Source organism: Sorex fumeus, unplaced genomic scaffold (genome assembly GCF_029834395.1).
Source record: "Sorex fumeus unplaced genomic scaffold, SorFum_2.1 ptg000002l, whole genome shotgun sequence".
Lineage (NCBI taxonomy): Eukaryota > Metazoa > Chordata > Mammalia > Eulipotyphla > Soricidae > Sorex > Sorex fumeus.
Genome location: NW_026606059.1, coordinates 30,052,754 through 30,072,724, shown reverse-complemented (window position 1 = coordinate 30,072,724; position 19,971 = coordinate 30,052,754). Strand labels below are relative to the sequence as shown.

The 19,971-nt window shown below is 41.0% G+C and overlaps 1 pseudogene; it reads right to left on the bottom strand.

The window, feature by feature from the left end:
• Positions 1–14,485, bottom strand: part of LOC130022045 (60S ribosomal protein L9-like) — a 60,989-nt pseudogene extending 46,504 nt beyond the window's left edge.
• Positions 14,486–19,971: the final 5,486 nt, after the last annotated feature.

The window sequence follows — 19,971 nt, the reverse complement described above, 5'->3', positions numbered from 1 at the left end:
GTATACTTTTATATATAGAAAAAACTAATACAGAAAACTAACATACTTTGTAAAAATTGATATTAACTGAACAAAAAGCTGAGAATAGTTCAGATGATAGCTTTATTTAAAAAAGTTAAGCAAAATAGAGAAATAAGAGAAAATTTAAGGTGGCTACAGAGATAGTAGCCTTTCAACTGGCCCACCAGGTTCAATCCCAGCATGCCATATGGTCCACTGAAACCTACTAGGAATAATCCCTGAGCACAGAGCCAGATGTTCACTGAGCAAAAGCAGCACACGTAGAACAAGACAAAGATAAGTAAATTAAAAAACAATGGATATATCAAACGGGCTGGAGCGATAGCACAGCGGTAGGGCGTTTGCCTTGCACGCAGCCAACATGGCCGACCCGAGTTTGATTCCTCCGCCCCTCTCAGAGAGCCTGGCAAGCTACTGAGAGTATCTCGCCCGTACGGCAGAGCCTGGAAAGCCGCCCATGATGTATTCGATATGCCAAACACAGTAACAACAAAGTCTCCAATGGAGACGTTACTGGCCCCACTTGAGCAAATTGATGAACAACGGGAGAACAGTGACAGTGACAGGATATATCAAAATATTCAATGTTTCTAAGTAACAATAATTGAAGTTAAAAGTATGCTACTGCTTTTAAAAATAGCAATCATTGTTAAATGTCTGGAAAATATAATTTAAGTGGAATAAAAATAATAAGAAAAATGGATGATTTGAAATATAAACATGCTAAAGTAATACATTTTAGTTAAGAGTTTAGGAAATCTCATCAGTATACTTCAAAACATCACAGTAAAATGTGCTATTGGCCGACCTGGGTGCAATTCCTCCACCCCTCTCGGAAAGCCCAGCAAGCTACCAAGATTATTCCACCTGCACAGCAAAGCCTGGCAAACTACCCGTGATGTATTCGATATGACAAAAACAGTAACAACAAGTCTCACAAGGGAGACATTACTGATGCCCTCTCGAGAAAATTGATGAAGAATGGGAGGACAGTGCTATAGAAATATAGAAATATTTAAAATTATTTTAGCAGAAAATTATAAGCTCTTCTCATATGTGGATTTAAAGAAGAACAAAATACTAGCCACTATATGAGAAGGACTAATAATTACTTTAAATATATTGATTGTTTTTGCAAATGCAAAGTTTTGAATATTAGTAGAATTCATTAATATACTATATTAGAGTTTATGGAAATTAAGTAGATTAGCCTGAGTGTAGATTCCATTTTTCAAACACATTATTAAATTAAATTTTTTATAAATAGTATATAGATCACTTTCTAAAGATTAACTTACTGGTTAAGAGAATATATATATATATACACACACATATATACATACTTATACCAAGTATTGTTACTGTTTTTGGCATACCAAATACGCGACAGGGAGCTTGTTGTAATGATCTGTAGCACCTGTTGGTTCACTCTTCACTGGTTGGCAACATTGCCACCCAACCACGATGAGGTGGTGAACCACATGGTTCTTACCATATTTGAAACCCATTGAATACAGTGTGCTAATTATTGAAAATGGATATAAAGTGTCTTATGATGTGTCACACAGCCGCAAGCAGCCTGGAGCAAGGTGGCCTTTGTGTAGTGGAGATCTGCTGATGAGATTATCTGGCGCCAGCAGGGAATGTCTTATGGGTGTGAGCCCTGGGATACCAGAGAATGGGGGAGGCAGGCCAAGGATCTTGGGTCTTCAGTCCTGGTGAGTCACAAAGTTCAGCATTACCTGGCAACTGAGGTATGCAGAAGGAAAAGAGCGGCATGGAATGTCTTCAAGTGTGTCAAAGAAATAGCTAAGAGGATGAAGAACCTTCAGCTCTGGGCACATCTCTTTGATTCCACTGTTCTTTCTGCATTAACATACGCCTCAGAGACCTGGGCCCTACAAAAACAGGTTGAGAACACTCTTCAGGTCACCCAAAGAGAAATCAAAAGAGCTATGCTTGGAGTATCACTCTTTACTCAAGTAAGAGAAGGAATCTGGAGTTCTAACCTCCATCAATGATCAAGAATCAGTGATGCTGTCTTGTTTGCCAAGGCGTAGGAAATCAGATGGGCTGGACACGTAACACAATTCGGAGACAACCGCTGGACTAGAGCTGTTACTGACTGGATTCCACGGGATGTCAAAAGAACATTTGGCTGCCCACCTATGAGATGGTCAGACTTCTTCGAATGTTCGGTTTGAGGCTCTTCATGTTCCTGGAATGAATAGATGCCATTGGGCTACACTAGCACACGACAGAGACAAATGGAGACATTACTGGTGACTACTTGAGCAAATCGATAAATAACAGGATGTCAAGTGATCAAGATATCAAGTATTATTAAATACTTTATTGATATTTACATACATACATGTTTGCCAAAATGTTAATGGGTCTATTGGTGAGGTCAGGTAGAATATTTTTTATTATATTTATTCTTTGAAAAATAGTTTTTTCAAGAAATAATTTTTAAGAAAGATGAACAAAATTGGATGCATTGTACTTCCTGATTTCAAACTGTGTTAAAAATAACTAGTGTGATGGAAACAGAATGTTTTGGGTCACACCTGGTCATGTTCAGGGCTTACTCCTACCTCTGTGCTCAGGTATTACTCCTGGCAGACTTGGGGGACATTTTGGAGTGATAAGAGGCAAACCTAGGTCAGCCTCATGCAAGGCAAATGCCTTAACTGCTATACTATCTCTCCAGACCCCTGTAATGAAAATGGTCAGGTACTGGCATAAGAGCAAATATATAAATTAATGAGTAAGTTATGAATAAATTAATGAGTTAACCTCAAAATAAATGAAAACACACATAATTAATAAATCCACAATAAAGAATTAAAAAGATACAATGAGAAAAAGACAGTTCCCTCATAAATGGCTTAGGAAAATAGGAAAGCCATATATGAAAAAATAAAACTGGATTCCTAACTTACATAATATGCAAAAAGTCAACTCAAAATGAAAAAGTTGAGCATGAGAGCTGATAAAATAAAACTTCTAGAAGGAAGCATCATGGGGTAAATTCCTTAACATAGCTCATGGCAATATTTTCTTTTGAACTGATATATAATGTAGTGACCTCAAAAGGTAAAACAAACAAGTAGGATGACTTTCAAATAAATAGTTTCTTCATAGTAAAGGAAAAAAAATAACAAAATGAGAAGTCACTCTATTCATTTAAATGGGAAAAATATTTTTAATTTACATTTCTGATGGGCTAGAGCAATAGCACAGTGATAGGGCATTTGCCTTGCACACGGCTGACTACATCAACCTGAGCGCAATTCCTCCACCCCTCTCGGAGAGCCCAGCAAGCTACCGAGAGTATCCCACCCGAAGGGCAGAGCTTGGCAAGCTATCCGTGACATATTTGATATGCCAAACACAGTAGCAACAAGTCTCACAATGGAGACGTTACTGGGCACATTCGAGCAAATCGATGAAGAACAGGAGGACAGTACTACAATGCAGTGCTACATATATGATCACTTGATCACTTGACATTCCATTACTCATCAATTTGCTTGAGTGGGCACCAGTAATGTCTCCATATGTCCCTGTCACGTGCTAGTGTAGTCCAGTGGAATCTGCTCATTCGAGGAACACAAAGACCCACAAACTGATCGTTCAGGGTCTTGATGAAGAAGACTAACCATCTCGTAGGTGGGTAGCCATGCAATCTTTTGACATCCCATGGAATCCAGTCAGTAACGGCTCTAGTCCAGCGGTCATCTCCAAATCTCATTACGTGTCCAGCCCATCTGATTTTCGACGCCTTGGCAAACGAGACAGCGTTCCTGATTCTTTTTTTTTTAATATTTTTTTATTAGTGAAACACCATGAGGTACAGTTGTAGATTTACAATTTTTTGTGCTTGGGTTTGATTATACAATGATCAGATACCCATCCCTCCACCAGTGCCCATTTTCCACCACCATGGATAATATCCCCCCCACCCCCATACCCCCATCCCCCCCTTCCTCTGTGGTAGGACAATCCCCTGTGTTCTCTCTCTCCCCTTTTGGGTGTTGTGATCTGCAAAAGAGGCATTGAGTGGCAAACATGTTCAGTCCATAGTCCACTTTCGACACGCATCTCCCCTCCTGGGAGGATCCTCCAAACACCCTTTATTTGGTGATCCCTTCTCTATCTGAGCTACCCTTTCCTCTAGAATGCCCGACTGGCCACTAAGCTATGGAATAATCCTCCTGGTGCAGATCTCAGCTATTCTTGGGTATTAATCTCATATTTTGTTACTTTATATCCCCCAGATGAATGCAATCTTTCTATGTCTATCCCTCTCTTTCTGACTCATTTCGCTTAGCATGATACTTTCCATGTTGTACCACTTGTATGTAAATTTCATGACTTCATCTTTTCTAAGAGCTACATAGTACTCCATTGTGTAGATGTACCAAAGTTTCTTTAACCAGTCATCTGTTCTTGGGCATTCAGGTTTCTTCCAGTTTCTGGCTATTGTAAAGAGTGCTGCAATGAACAAACAAGTGCAGATGTCACTTCGACTATACATTTTTGCCTCTCTGGGATAAATTCCCAGGAGTGGTATTGCTGGGTCAAATGGGAGCTCAATTTCTAATTTTTTGAGAATTGTCCATACTGTTTTCCAGAAGGGCTGAACCAGTCGATATTCCCACCAACAGTGAAGGAGTGTCCCTTTCTCGCCACATCCACGCCAGCATCGGTTGCTTTTGTTCTTTTGAATGTGGGCCAGTCTCTGAGGTGTGAGATGGTATCTCATTGTGGTTTTGATCTGCATCTCCCTGATGATTAATGATGTAGAGCATTTTCTCATGTGCTTTTTTGCCATTTGGATTTCTTCTTTGAGAAAGTTTCTGTTCATTTCATTGCCCCATTTTTGGATGGGGTTGGATGTTTTCTTCTTGTGGAGTTTAACCAGTATTTTGTATATCCTGGATAGCAACCCCTTGTCAGATGTGTATTCGGTGAATATCCTTTCCCATTCTGTAGCCTGTCTTTGTATTTTGGTCACTGTTTCTTTGGAGGTGCAGAAGCTTCTTAGTTTAAGATAGTCCCATTTATCTATCTCTGTTTTCACTTGCTCAGACAATGGCGTGGCATCTTTGAAGATATCATTAGCTTCAATGTCATGGAGGGTTTTGCCAACTTTGTCTTCAATGTACCTTATGGTTTCTGGTCTGATGTTGAGGTCTTTAATCCATTTTGATCTTACTTTTGTACACGGTGTTAGGCAGAGTTCTGAGCCCATTTTTTTGCATGTAGCCGTCCAGTGATGCCAACACAATTTGTTAAAGAGGCTTTCCTTACTCCACTTCACATTACATGCACCTTTATCAAAGATTAGATGATCATATGATTGAGGGGAGATGTCAGTGTATTGAACCCTGTTCCATTGGTCTGCAGTTCTGCCTTTGTTTCAGTACCATGCTGTTTTAATTATTACTGCTTTGTAGTACAGTTTGAAGTTAGGGAGGTTGATTCCTCCCATTTTCTTTTTCCCAAGAATTGCTTTAGCTATTCGTGGGGGCTTATTGTTCCAAATAAATTTCAGGAGTGTTTGCTCCATTTCTTTGAAGAATGTCATGGGTATCCTTATAGGGATTGCATTGAATTTATACAATGCTTTCGGTAGTATTGCCATTTTGACAATGTTAAGTCTCCCGACCCATGAGCAGGGGATATCTTTCCATTTCCTCATGTCCTCTTTTATTTCCTGAAGTAGCATTTTGTAGTTTTCTTTGTACAGGTCCTTTACTTCCTTAGAAAAGCTGATTCCTAGGTACTTGATTTTCTGGGGCACAATTGTGAACGGGATTGTTTTTTTCATGTCGCTTTCTTCTCTCTCACTGTTTGCGTATAGGAAATCCATGGACTTTTGGGTATTGATTTTATAACCTGCAACTTTACTATACGAGTCTATTGTTTCTAGGAGTTTTTTGGTGGAGGTTATTGGGTTCTCTAAGTAGAGTATCATATCATCTGCGAATAGTGAGAGCTTGATTTCTTCCTTTCCTATACCTGAATGCCCTTAATATCTTTTTCCTGCCTAATCGCTATTGGAAGTACTTCCAGTACTATATTGAACAGCAGTGGAGAGAGTGGGCATCCTTGTCTCATCCCTGATCTTAGAGGGAAGGCTCTCAGTTTTTCCCCATTGAGGATGATGCTTGCTGTAGGCTTGTGGTAGATGGCTTTAATTATGTTGAGGAAGGTCCCCTCTATACCCATTTTGGCTAGGGTTTTCATCATAAAGGGGTGCTGCATCTTGTCAAATGCTTTCTCTGCATCTATTGATATAATCATATGCTTTTTATCTTTTCTTTTGTTGATTTGATGGATTATGTTGATTGATTTCCGAATGTTGAACCATCCTTGCATCCCTGGGATGAATCCTACTTGGTCATGGTGTATGATCTTTTTGATGAGTAGTTGGATTCTATTTGCTAGTAGTTTGTTGAGGATCTTTGCATCTGTGTTCATCAGGGATATTGGTCTGTAATTCTCTTTCTTTGTGGTATCTCTGTCTGCTTTTGGTATCAGTGTGATATTTGCTTCGTAGAAACTGTTCCGCAGCTCCGGAAAGAGTCCCTTGCACTGATCAAGGAGTTGGGAACGTCGATGGAGCTAGCTGTGCATGCGCAGAGAGGGACCCAGGCCCTTGGGGGCGGGCTGTACCTGGTTGGAATAGGAACCGTTCAGCTTGGTTGCCCAGAGCTGGGCCTCCGTGCCCATCCCGCGCAGACCAGGGTTGAAACTGGCTTTCTAGGAGGTGGAGATAGCTGTGCATGCGCACAGAGGGTCCCAGGCCCTTGGGGGCGGGCTGTACCTGGTTGGAATAGGAGCCGTTCATCTTGGCTGCCCAGAGCTGGGCCTCCTTGCCTGTCCTGCGCAGACCAGGGTTGAAACAGGCTTTCTAGGAGGTGGAGCTAGCTGTGCATGCGCACAGAGGGTCCCAGGCCCCTGGGGGCGGGCTGTACCTGGTTGGAATAGGAGCCGTTCAGCTTGCTTGCCCAGAGCTGGGCCTCCGTGCCCGTCCCGCGCAGACCAGGGGTGAAACCGGCTTTCTAGGAGGTGGAGCTAGCTGTGCATGCACATAGAGGGTCCCAGGCCCTTGGGGGCGGGCTGTACCTGGTTGGAATAGGAGCTGTTCAGCTTGGTTGCCCAGAGCTGGGCCTCCGTGCCCGTCCCGCGCAGACCAGGGGTGAAACCGGCTTTCTAGGAGGTGGAGCTAGCTGTGCATGCGCACAGAGGGTCCCAGGCCCTTGGGGGCGGGCTGTACCTGGTTGGAATAGGAGCCGTTCAGCTTGGTTGCCCAGAGCTGGGCCTCTGTGCCCGTCCCGCGCAGACCAGGGCAGCGTTCCTGATTCTTGACCTTCAACAGAGGTCAGAACTCCTGATTCTTTCTCTCATTTGAGTGAACGGTGATATTCGAAGCAAATGATGTGTCAGATTTCGGAAGGGAGAATGTTGGGAAGAACATATCCATCCTGCGGAATTTGGTATGTGGGCAGGTGGACATGGCTATCGAAAAGATCCAAGTAGAAGTCATGGATAATCTTCTCCATTGCCCTTCTTGAGGATATGATAGATCCATCAGGACATTGGAGAGCAGTCATCTTAGTCTTCTAGTTGGCAAAGGACAGGTGGGCATTGTGAATGCTTTTCCCGATTTCTGCCGCATCTGCCAGCACTGCTGCTCTTCTCTCTTTGAGGTCTTCCTTTATCGCTTCACTGAACTGTTTTGGGAGCTCGGATGTTCGATGTCGGTTGCCTGAGGCTTGCGCCAAGCCATGTTGGCGAATAAAATATGTTTTATAAAAATAAATAAAACTATATTTTCTTTGAAAACATATCTGATAAAGGATTAAAAATCAGATTTTGTAGATTTTATACAACTTAATTTAAAATGAAAAAATCAAGGACACAGAAACAATGTAAACATTCAATTCCAAGAGAAACTGATTTGCCATTTTTTTAAAGACATACCAAAGTTAAATATACACATGAAAAAAGGAAATTGCCTGCTATAGATGCAGGCCAGGGGTTGGAGGTGAGCTGGGGGAGGAAGGGAAGAAAGGAAATTTGGGACTTTGGTGTTTGGCATGTGCACTGGGGAAGTGACGGGTGTTGGAACACTAACATGAACAACTTGTAACTGTGTACTTCACTGTGATTCAATTAAAAAAAAATCAAATATGGGGCTGGAGAGATAGCACAGGGGGTAGGGCATTTGCCTTGCACGTGGCTAACCCGGGTTCAGTTCCTAGCATCCCATATGGTCCCATGAGCACCGCCAGGAGTAATTCCTGAGTGCAGAACTAGGAGTCACCCCTGTGCATTGCCTGGTGCGACCCAAAAAAGAAAAACAAAACAAACAAACAAAAAACCTCAAATAAATAAATAAATATAATAAACATACATGAACATGTGGGCAGGAAATGCATATCAAAGTCACAGTAAGATAATACCACACATCTTTTATAATGGGTATTTTTTTTAAAAGATAGAATAAGTTCAAGAGGGAAAAGAAAATCCTTGAATATTTCTATGGAAACCCATATGGAGGTTTCTTTAAAATTAAAACTGCTTAATGATTCAGTAATTCCACTTCGAGGTATATATCCAAAGAAAACAAAAACACTATCATGAGCATATTTGTACTTCTGTGCTCTTTGCAGTCTTATTCACAACAGCCAATTTTAATGATCATAGACTGATGAATGGAAAAAGAAAATGTATACACACATGCTGCAATATTATTTATCTGATGAATTGTTCTTCCACGCGGTTCCGGAGCCGAGATCTCCAAGCCTACTCGGATTGGAGTCGAGCATCCTCCACCCAGATCCTCCAAATTCCAGTAGGCGGGGGTCACACCCACCACCTGGCCCCCTGGCGCCGTGTAATTCCCATCAACGGCCAAGACTCAGAGACTATAAAATCCAGCTCCCGGACGAGAACAGTGCAGTCTCCTGCCCCCGCGCCTGGCTGTTCCTCGCCGGGGCCCCTTGGAGGGGAGCAGGTTGAGCTTTCCTCCCCGCCCCGACCAGGGCTCTGGCAGCCGAAGACCTCCAGGACCAGCCACCACCATGCTGAGACCACTCTCTGCACACATGAAGGTACTGGCAGAGGGACAAAGTCACGCGGGTTCCGGGGCGGAGAGCTCCAAGCCTACTCGGATTGGAGTCGAGCATCCTCCACCCAGACCCTCCAAATTCCAGTAGGCGGGGGTCACACCCACCACCTGGCCCCCTGGCGCCATGTAATCCCATCAACGGCCAAGACTCAGAGATTATAAAATCCAGTTCCTGGAACCGCACGGCCGCATTTATGGCAGCGCGAAATCTTATCAGGACATCTTTTTATGACATCTTATTATCTCATTCCTACTTTGGACAAACTTGCAGGCTATCGAATGTAGCCTGCCCACAGGGCAGAGTCTGGCAAACTCCCCATGGAGTACCAAATATGCCAAATACCAGTAACAATGATGGGTCTCATTCTCCGAAAGAGCCTTGAATATAATCTCAGGTCTAGGATGAAAGAGGTGTTACTGGGGCCTGCTCGAGGCAATCGATGAATAACAGGATGATGAATGAATGAATGAATGAATGGTTCTTTGGGGCATTATGCTGAATCAAATGAGTTAGAGGAATAAAACAAATTATCTCACTTATATGTGAAAAAGGGCTGGAGCGATAGCACAGCGGGTAGGGCGTTCGCCTTACACGCGGCCAACATGGCCGACCTGAGTTCGATTCCTCCGCCCCTCTCGGAGAGCCCGGCAAGCTACCGAGAGTATTCGATATGCCAGACACAGTAACAACAAAGTCTCCAATGGAGACGTTACTGGGCCCGCTCGAGCAAATCGACGATCAACGGGAGGGCCTTTACCTTTTTACCTTACCTTATATGTGAAAAAATAATGATAACTTTCTAGAAACTTAGAAACAGAGAACATGAGTATGGTTACCAGAGCAGAATAGGAAATTGGGTTTAAACAGATGAAGGTAAAGTGGGTGATCAAGAGGTAAAAATTTCCCCTTATCTGATATTTGGGAACATAATATATATCTTGATGGCCATAGTTAACAAAATTGTATTTTTATGCCACAAAATTGTTAAAGAATGTATCTTAAGGATTCTTAGCACCAAAAAATGTAACTGAGATAATGAAAATTAATTGAACCAAACTGATAATCATTTCATAAATATGCATATATAAAATCATTATATGGTACAACTAAAAACTACAATTTTGTATATCAATAATATCCAGAAAACTGGAAAAGTGTCAAAGCAATGAAAAACAGAAAAAGTGTGTAGAAGAATTGAATGAATGAATGAAGGTTTAAATACCAGTGATAATAAATATCACTGGTTAAGAAAATCCAAGATTTAAAAGTATAGTCCTAAAATCATTTTTGTTAAAAAAGCATGCCAAATCATAATGGAGAAAATTAAAGTAAAAATAGAAGACAAAGAAAAATACTAAAAGCTGCCTTAAGAAATAACTCCATACCCACAAAGGAGGAACACTAATACAAACAGCTGAAATAGAAAAAAAACTAAGTAGATAAGAGAACAGAAGTTTTCAAAGTACTGAAACAAAATAACAGCACTGTATGTATCTTTCAAATAGGAGGATAAAATATAAATATTTAAAATAAACAGAAAATGCATTATCACAAACCCACTGTAAAGGATGAAGGATGCCTTAAGTGGAGAGGAAAATAAGTCCATCTGGATCCATTAGTAATTTTTGCATCATTGTTGTTGCAAACTACTATACTGCAATGTTATTAATTTCTTGCATCTCATTATTTTGCTTTATAAATTGCAATGCCACAGTAATCTATGGATAAAAACACATAAATAAAAAAACACGTGCTTACATCTTACTTACTTTTTGCTTACAGTGCTTGGCCCTTACGACAACCTCACAGTTTGATGCGCAGACCCAGCACTGCTCCAAGTACTAGGGCCACGCCTGGTGGTGCAGACCAGGTGATGTGGCACTAGGGATTAATCACTTAATCACTTAATCCCCGTTATTCATCGATTTACTCGAGCGGGTGCCAGTAACGTGTCCATTCATCCTGGTTGCATGCTAGCATAGCCCAATGGTATCTGTTCATTCTAGGAACATGCAGAGCCTCAAACCAATCATTCAGGGTCTTGACGAAGAAGTTTGACCATCTTGTAGGTGGGCGTCCACGTGATCTTTTGAAGTCCCGTGGAATCCAATCAGTAATGGCTCTAGTCTAGCGGTTGTCTGTAAACCTCATTACGTGTCCAGCCCATCTGAGTTTTGATGCCTTGGCAAATGAGACAGCGTCTCTGATTCTTGAGCGTTCACGAAGATCAGAACTCCGGATTCTATCTCTCATTTGAGTGAATAGTGATATTCCAAGCATAGCTCTTTCGATTTCTCTTTGAGAGACCCGAATAGCATTCTCATCCTGTTTTCATAGGGTCCAGGTCTCTGAGGCATATGTTAATGCAGGAAGAACAGTGGAATCAAAGAGATGTGCTCGTAGCTGGAGGTTCTTTGTCCTTTTAGTTATTTCTTCAACGCTCTTGAAGGCATTCCAAGCCCCTCTCTTCCTCCTGCGCAACTCAGGTGCCAGGTCATTCATCATGTTGATTTCTCGATCTAGGTATATATAACTGTTGCATTCGGAGATGGTGGTTCCGTTGAGAACGAATGGAGCGTCAAGAACAAGGCTGTTTCTCATAAACATTGTCTTCGTAAGATTCAGCCGTAGTCCGACCTTTCCACATTCACTAGGGATTGACGATGTTTATTACTGAGCTATCTCCCTGCTGCCTAAACAGGTTTTTAATCAAGGGTAATTTGGGTAGTCGAGATAGTACCTACCATGGAGGCAGGGGGCAGTTGGAGAAGGGGGGTATACTGGGGAGATTGGTGGTGGGGAACTGGTGGAGGGATGGGTATTTGATCATAGTGTGATTGTAACCCAAACATGAAAGCTTGTAACTTTCTCTCTCACAGTGATTCAATAAAATTAAAGAGAGAGAGAGAGAGAGAGAGAGAGAGAGAGAGAGAGAGCGATAGTACCAGGTTAAGGTGCTTGCCTTGTATGTAGCCCACCCCAGCATCTTTGAGGGTTTCTGAGCTCCACTGAGTTTGGCTGATAAACAACAATAACAACAAAAAAGAAAGCAAAAAGTAGGGGGCTGGAGTAATAGCACAGAAGCAGGAAGCAGGGCATTTGTCTTATATGTGGCTAACCTGGGTTAGATTCCTAGCATATGGTCCCCCGAGCATTGTCAGGAGTAGAGCCAGGAATAACTCCTGAGCATCGCCAGATGTGACCCAAAAAGCAAAAAAACAAAAAAAAAAAGCAAAAAGTAAATTTGACTTTTTAAAATTTTTTACTGAAAGTGAAAAATTTAAGTTGGGCCAGAGAGCTAGCTCAGGGGTTAAGTTGCTTCTCCTACATGTAACCATCCCTAGTTTGATTCCCCTACTACCAGGAATAAGCTCTGAACATGGCTGTGTGTGACTCCAAAGTCCAATAAATTTTAAAAAATACAGTTCTATCATGATTTCTACTTTAAAATTGTAGTATATTGGAGCTGGAGCGATAGAACAGCAGGTAGGGAGTTTGCCTTGCATGTGGCCAACCCTGGTTCGATTCCCAGCATCCTAGATGGTCCCCCAAGCACTGCCAGGAGAAATTCCTGAGTGCAAGAACCAGGAATAACCCCTGTGCACCTCCGGATGTGACCCAAAAATCAAATAATAATAAATAAAATTGTAGTATGTTAATTAGAAAAATGTAGAATAATTAAGAGGAAAAAAACTTATTTAGCACAGCGGGTAGGGCATTTGCCTTACACCCAGCCAACCCAGGTTTGATTCCTCTGTCCCTCTCAGAGAGCCCGGCAAGGTGCCGAGAGTATCCCGCCTGCATGGCAGAGCCTGGCAAGCTCACTGTGGAATATTCAATATGCCAAAAACAGTAACAACAAGTCTCAGAATGGAGATGTTACTGGTGCCTGCTCAAGCAAATCGATGAACAACCGGAGGACAGTGATACAGTGCTACATCTTCTTAATAAACTTCATCTTTCAATACTCTGAGATATCACATGGATCTATTAAATGCCTTTTTATTCAGAATTATATTTAACTAGTTATTGTCACTTTAAGTTACATAGTTTAGATCTGCCCATTCTGTTGTGACTTGTCAGTTGTATATTATGTAACAAACTATCTAGCTGAATGGTTTTTTTTAATTTTTAAATGGTGCCTTTTAATGTGAAGATTAATTAATTTAATTCAGTATTTACTCTTGATTCTTATCTGATATTTCTCTGCATTCTTTCTATTAAAATAAAAAAGCTTCATTTTCTCATCATAGTTTGGCAATTAGTTTTATTCTTTTTGTCATTTTATTGTCTGAAAACTACATATGTATTTCCCCTTATACATATACACGTTTATATTTTTCTAGATGCTATCCATAAATTTCTATGAATGCTTTTTAAATTAATTTTTATGTTTTTAGTATCAACGATTAAACTGCACTGTTCTCTTTTGAAACATGACATAGTTCATCTTATTGCTTATCCTTTCAATAATGCATTTTTTGGAATCATATTGAAACTTAATCCATATTGATTTTATTTTTTTCATTTGCATAATGTCTTTAACTTTGGGGACATAGTTTCCTACATTGTATTAAATTTCAGGGTTATATTGGCAGAATTGTTTAGATATCCATACAAATTTTTCTCTTCTTTACTCATCATTTTCCTTATGTTGTATGTTACCCTCTTTCATCCATTTTTCCTTTAACCAGATTACATTATTAAATAATTTGGTTCAGCAACTGTGATTATATATTTTCTAAATGCCAGTAAATCTAAGAGTATCATATACATATGTATTGTTTTCTATTTGTTCTTTGACATATAATGCATGTTCGTTCTCATTCTTTTATAGGAATTAGTTGTGTCTGGTTTTGCTTTTTATTCTCTTGGCTCAGAAATTTAAAAGGTATGCTTAGATATAAGTGCCTCACTTATGCTTTAGATATAAGTGAAACCATACATCTTTATCTTAATGTATCTTTAAAAGGTATTTGGCTTTTGATATTTTTCCATTAATTACTTGTTAGTGTGTCCTGAAATACGGTGGTTAAACAGCAGTTTACCCATATCAGTTTTAAGTGACATTGCCTTTCTTCACTATTCTCTCCTCTCATAGTTAGTGCTATCTTCTGGAAGACAATAGTTGCATGGATTTCTAGGTTTTTGTCTTAGTCAACATCAGTCACTATAACAAAATAACATAAATGGAGTGGTTTGTAAATACCAAATTGTTTTTGCATCATTTTTACAGGTGGATGTCTGAGATATGGGTATAGCTTGTTCAGAGAAGTGCCTTCTTCCAAGGTGCGGACCACTGACTGTGAGTCCATCGTGGCCCACAGTGTGAGTCTTCTGTCTTAGAGCACCCGGTAATCTATTCAGGATAAGTACACCGTCATGGCTTTACATATTTCTAACCACCTTTCTCAAATGCCTCATCTTCCAATAACATTGATTTGAGGGGCAGAGTTTTGCCTATGAACCTAGGAACATAAACATTGAAATTCATAATAGTCTTCCACCGTATGTCATTACTCTCTGTCCTTCTATCCAAATTTTCATTTGGGCCAGAATGTTTTTATTCTACAAACTACTTTATAGCTGCCAGTTACTTCTTCTGATTATAGCCTCTTCAAGTTTCATACATGTACAAATTTTTGGCTCTCTCTGAAAGTATAAATTAGATTTTTAATAGGGGTTATGTCCAGTACCACCTGCAAATTAGATTTTTTAACCTATTTTGTTTTTGCCTTTGTTTTATGTTATCTCTATTTTCTAAGCGGTTATGTTCTGATTTGGCCTGTTTTTCTTTTTTGCATTATTAGCTTTGAAGTGTTTTTTTCAGGCTTTTGTTTTCTAAATGCTTTTTAAAAAATCTTCTTCCAATAGTCCCTATTATAAATAGGGACTTATAATAAATAAATATATATACATATAATCTTGGGAGCTGGGATATATATTTTATATATAACTATACATATAAAATATATCTACTTATATATATACTTCTGGGGACTGGGATACACACACGCACACACACACACTATATATATATATGTATATGTATATGTATATATATATATATACTTTGGAAGTCTGGAATATGGCTTTAAAGGGTGAAGCACATACCCAGCATGTACTAGATTCCAAGTTGTTTGGAGTTTGTGTGATTTTTGGGTCATATCCTGCACTACTCAGTGTTTATTCCTGGCAGGACTCAGGGATACATATGGGATTCTGAATCGAACCTGGGTCAACAGAATGCAAGGTAAATACCTGACAAGCTGTGCTATCCTCTCTGGGCCCTAGACTCTGAGTTTCATACCAGCGTGCATGCTCTCATCTCCAACACAACTGGTGTGGCCTTAGTGGCCCAACCTTAGTGACCCACACACTGCAGAGCTGAGTTAGGAGTGGCCCATAGCCCTCAAGTCTCAACATCACTTGGTTTGAACCTTTGTAAAAATATATACATAAATTAATTATGTCTATTTATATAGTTCTCCTCAGTACCCATGCACAGCTTCTAGCAAATGGCTTCCAAACCTTGGAATTTCCTAAATGTTGACAACCATTAAGCTATTCTTTGGTTATGTTGATGATGTAGGTTTTTGAGCGGCCTCAAGATTAGGTGGAGCTTTAGCCTGAAAGAAAATCAAGATATTGAAGCATTGGAACTACAAATTCTACTTTCCCATCCTACCCCATGCCTGTGGAAGAGGGTTTGGAGATTTTAGCTTAATTGTCAATGTCAATGATTTACTCACTGTGTCTATGTAATAGAGCGTCACCAAAAAAGTAAAATAGGACCAGAGCAATAGTGATAGTTACATGTATAAGGAGCTTACCTTGCATTTGTCTGATCATCCACATCACACATGGTCCCCTGAGTCCAGAGCCAGGGTTAAGAAAGTCCTGAGCAAAACTGAGTGTCAAACTCAAGACAAAACAAATTAAATGAAGGGAGAGGCTTTGAAGAGCTCCCAGAGTGGATGAATGAGATTTAGAGAGAACAAAACCTTCCCAGAAAAGTCATGGATGCTCCTTGTCCTATTGCTAAACCTTACACTGTGCATCTTTTCCTTCTATTGTGTTACAATACATTGGTGATCTAGTACATAATTGGCTTTTTTCATTCTGTGGGTCATTTTTAAATAAGTCTAATCTGAGGTGGATATCCTGAATCCTCTGACAGCCTGTTAGTTTGAAGCATAAGTCACATGGGTTCTGTGTGGGCATCCAGAGTCGAGAGAGATCTTGAATGACCAAGTTCAACTTACCCTGCAGAATCTGATATAATCTCCTGTAGTGCCTCCATTGAAAGTAATTGAGTAGAAATCTCAGAAATATAATAATTATTTGTTGTTGTGGAAAACCCTACAGCTCATTTTGGTATTGGATCCAGAAAATTTATACTGCTCTATAATTAATTACTCTTATAGAGATCTCTTTGGAATTATTGGTTCCAAGGTTAGCATTATTCTGTAGCTTTTACAGAAAATGCTAATCTTATCCTCAAATAGTCCACTTCATTTCTTGATTCTCTTACTTTTCCCTACCTTATCCCATAGATTTTATTTCCAAGAAATACTCAGTATTTCTAACCTTGATCACTTGATCACTTGACATCTCGTTACTCATCGATTTGCTCAAGTGGGCACCAGTAACGTCTCCATTCGTCCCTGTGGTGTGCTAGTGTAGCCCAATGGTGTCTGCTTGTTTGAGGACACAAAGAGCCTCAAACATTCAGGGTCTTGATGAAGAAGTCTGACCATCTTTTAGGTGGGTAGCCATGTGATCTTTTGACGTCCCGTGGAATCCAGTCAGTAATGGCTCTAGTCCAGCGGTCATCTCCAAATCACATCACATGTCCAGTTCATCTGATTTTCAATGCCTTGGCAAACAAGACAGCATCCCTGATTCTTGATCGTTGACGAAGTTCAGAACTTCCGATTCTTTCTCTCATTTGAGTGAAGTGTGATACTCCAAGCATAGCTCTTTTAATTCCTCTTTGGGAGACCCGAATAGCATTCTCATTCTTTTTTCGTAGAGCCCAGGTCTCTGAGGCTTATATTAAGGCAAGAAGAACAGTGGAGTTGAAAAGATGTGCCCAGAATCAAGGTTCTTCATCCTCTTAGCTATTTCTTCGACACTCTTGAAGGCGTTCCAAGCCGCTCTCTTCCTCCTGCGCAACTCAAGTGCCAGGTCATTAGTCATGTTGACTTTTGGACCTAGGTACACATAACTGTTGCATTCGAAGATGTTCATTTTGTTGAGAGTAAATGGAATGTCAGGACTCAGAGTGTTTCTCATAAACATTTTCTCTGTGAGATTCAGCTGTAGTCCAACCTTTCCACACTCACTGTTGAAGTTGGCCAGCATTTGTGCTGCTTAGCTGATGTTTGGTATTATTAGAACAATGTCATCAGCAAAGCGAAAGTGGTGTAGTTGATGACTGTCTATCTTCACTCCCATTCCTTCCCATTCTAGTCACTGCATGACATTCTCCGGGATGGCACTGAAGAGTTTCAGTGAAATGGTATTGCCCTGCCGAACCCCTCTCTTGACACGAATGATCAGTTCCTTGTAGAATGATGAGATCCTGGTAGTGAATCCATAATACAGCTCATGGAGGATCTTGATGTATTTAATTTGAATGCCCTGTTTGGCAAGGGCTTCAATGACCACTTCAGTCTCAACAGATTCAAAGGCCTTCTTTAAATCAATGAACGTTAGACAGAGCAGCATCTTGAACTCCCAAGAAACCCCAATAAACTTGGTCACTGTGTGGATATGGATGGTCATGTTGAATCCTTTTGGAACCCAGCTTGCTTGCATGGTTGTCCTTCACCAGTGTTCTGCCAAACCTATTCAGGATGACTCGAGTGAACAGCTTGTAGATGACAGACAACAGGCAGATCAGGCAATAGATGCCAATGTTGTTGATGTCTCCCTTCTTGTACAGTAGTACAGTCCTGCTGGTTTTCCATTGGGATGAAACCTTGCATTCAGACAGGCATTGTGTGAAGAGCTGAGCCAGTGTATTAATGAGTACTGATAGCAGATTCTTCAGGTTTTCAGGTATGATCTTGTCTGGTCTAGGTGCTATTCGCTTCTTTACCAATGAAATAGCATTTCGGATTTTGAAAGGGAGAATGCTGGAAATGATATATCCATCCTGCGAAATTTGATATGTGGGCAGGTGGATGTGGCTATCAAAGAGATACAGGTAGAAGTCATGGATAATCTTCTCCATTGCCCTTCTGGAAGATGTGATAGATCCACCAGGACATCAGAGGGTAATCATCTTGGTCTTGTAGTTGGCAAAGGACAGGTAGGCATTGTGAATGCTTTTCCCAGCTTTTGCCGCATCTGCCAGCACTGCTGCTCTTCTCTCTTTGAGGTCTTCCTTTATCGCTTTTCTGCACTGCTCTGCGAGCTCTGACTTTCGCTTGTGGTTGCCTGAGGCTTGCATCAAGCCACGTTTCTGAATGAGCTCTAGAGTTTTTGAAGACAGGCGTCTTTTTGTGGCTATCTCTCTCGGCATTCCTCGCACAATCATGGAGGTGCTGAACCAGTCAATCATATTCCTTGTCAATATTGTCAATGTCAGACTCTTCCCATGTTGCTGCAATGTGCCAAAGAGCTCCCAGTTGGTGGTTGTTCTGGGAGTTCTCTTCTTAAACTTTGCAGCTTTTTCTCCCCACTCTGTGAAGTAGAATTTTTTACGAAGGAGATGGTGGGCTGATCCTGTTTGGAATTTTGGGACAACAGCGACATCGGTCAGACAAAACCGTCGATTGAATATGATGTGGCAAGTTCGTTATGGAACCATACACCAGGATACTCCCATGTCCAACGTTTAGACTTGGCCTTCTGGAATTGTGAGTTACCATGGAAAGAGAGGTTAAAAAAATCTGAAGGCCGAACTAGGCTGCTAAAATGAAGAAGGACAAAAATGACTATCTGTACTTTAATGCATGTACGCTGGCATCGGATGCATCCATCGAGGACCTAATGAATCAAGTATGACGTTGTTGATCTGACCTAGATGAGAAGGTATCAATCACATCACGCAGTTTTTGACACTGGAGAACTGTTCCTCGGAACATGCAAAAAAAGAGGCATTAGTGGTGTCGGTGTCCTTGTCAACACAAACGTGGCCATGAGCATTGATTCATTTGAATGAGTAACAACGCGAATCAGATGATTACACTTGAATAGATGTGACTCACTGCTGGCAGTTTCTATTTTCATTGTCTAGCACCAATATTCAATTATGATGAAGGAGAAATTGAGAAATTCAACATGGAGCTGGAGAAGTTCTATAAAGAAGACCATACCTAGGTAGAGCCTGCCCCCAAGGGCCTGGGACCCTCTCTGGGCATGCGCAGCTAGATCCAGCTCCTAGAAAGCCGGTTTTCAACCCCTGATCTGCGCAGGACGGGCACGGAGGCCCAGCTTTGGGCAACAAAGCTGAACGGCTCCAATTCCACACAGGTACAGCCCGCCCCTAAGGGTCTGGGACCCTCTCTGGGCATGCGCAGCTAGATCCAGCTCCTAGAAAGCCAGTTTTCAACCCCTGATCTGCCCGGGACGGGCACGTTCCCAACTCCTCGCCCAGTGCCAGGGACTCTTTCCGGAGCCACGGCCGTGTTAGTGGATGCGAAATATTTACCCACTACATATGCCATAGGAACCATAAGCTACCTTCTTAGATGGAAACTTCTCTAGTTTTGCTCAGCCACTAGAAACACAGTAGCCAATAACTCATAAGCTTATCTTAACTCACACTGCATATCAAGCAGAATAGTAA